Genomic DNA, 607 nt, shown 5'->3' with positions numbered 1-607 from the left:
ACTCCGCAGTTAAGCGTGCTTGGGCGAGAGTAGTACTAAGTTGGGTGACCACTTGGGAAGTCCTTGTGTTGCACCCCTTTTTTTCTTTCAATTTCTCCCAGTTCTTTTCTTCCTTTCTCTACAAATGGAACCTCCCCCGCTCACGCCCATCGCGTTTCGATCATGCCGCCCCGCATGCGTTAAATCCGATTTTGTGCGCATGGCATGTCGGGTGCGATCATACCAGCACTAATGCACCGGATCCCATCAGAACTCCGCAGTTAAGCGTGCTTGGGCGAGAGTAGTACTAAGTTGGGTGACCACTTGGGAAGTCCTCGTGTTGCACCCCTTTTTTTCTTTCAATTTCTCCCAGTTCTTTTCTTCCTTTCTCTACAAATGAGAACCTCCCCCGCTCACGCCCATCGCGTTTCGATCATGCCGCCCCGCATGCGTTAAATCCGATTTTGTGCGCATGGCATGTCGGGTGCGATCATACCTGTTCTAATGTACCGGATCCCATCAAAACTCCGCAGTTAAGCGTGCTTGGGCGAGAGTAGTACTAAGTTGGGTGACCACTTGGGAAGTCCTCGTGTTGCACCCCTTTTTTTCTTTCAATTTCTCCCAGTTC

The 607-nt window shown here is 50.6% G+C and overlaps 2 non-coding genes across 2 annotated transcripts; both read left to right on the top strand.

Annotated features, from left to right (window-relative positions):
* Nucleotides 1-209: 209 nt before the first annotated feature.
* On the top strand, nt 210-328 carry LOC111476327. The gene has a single exon (XR_002717047.1). It is a non-coding gene; the product is annotated as a 5S ribosomal RNA (ribosomal RNA).
* A 133-nt stretch (nt 329-461) lies between these two features.
* LOC111476328 lies at nt 462-580 on the top strand. The gene has a single exon (XR_002717048.1). It is a non-coding gene; the product is annotated as a 5S ribosomal RNA (ribosomal RNA).
* The last annotated feature ends 27 nt before the right edge of the window (nt 581-607 follow it).

This window comes from Cucurbita maxima, unplaced genomic scaffold (assembly GCF_002738345.1).
Source record: "Cucurbita maxima cultivar Rimu unplaced genomic scaffold, Cmax_1.0 Cma_Scf07598, whole genome shotgun sequence".
NCBI classification, from domain to species: domain Eukaryota; kingdom Viridiplantae; phylum Streptophyta; class Magnoliopsida; order Cucurbitales; family Cucurbitaceae; genus Cucurbita; species Cucurbita maxima.
The sequence above is the reverse complement of the archived record's forward strand: the minus strand, read 5'-3'. Positions and strand labels throughout refer to the sequence as shown.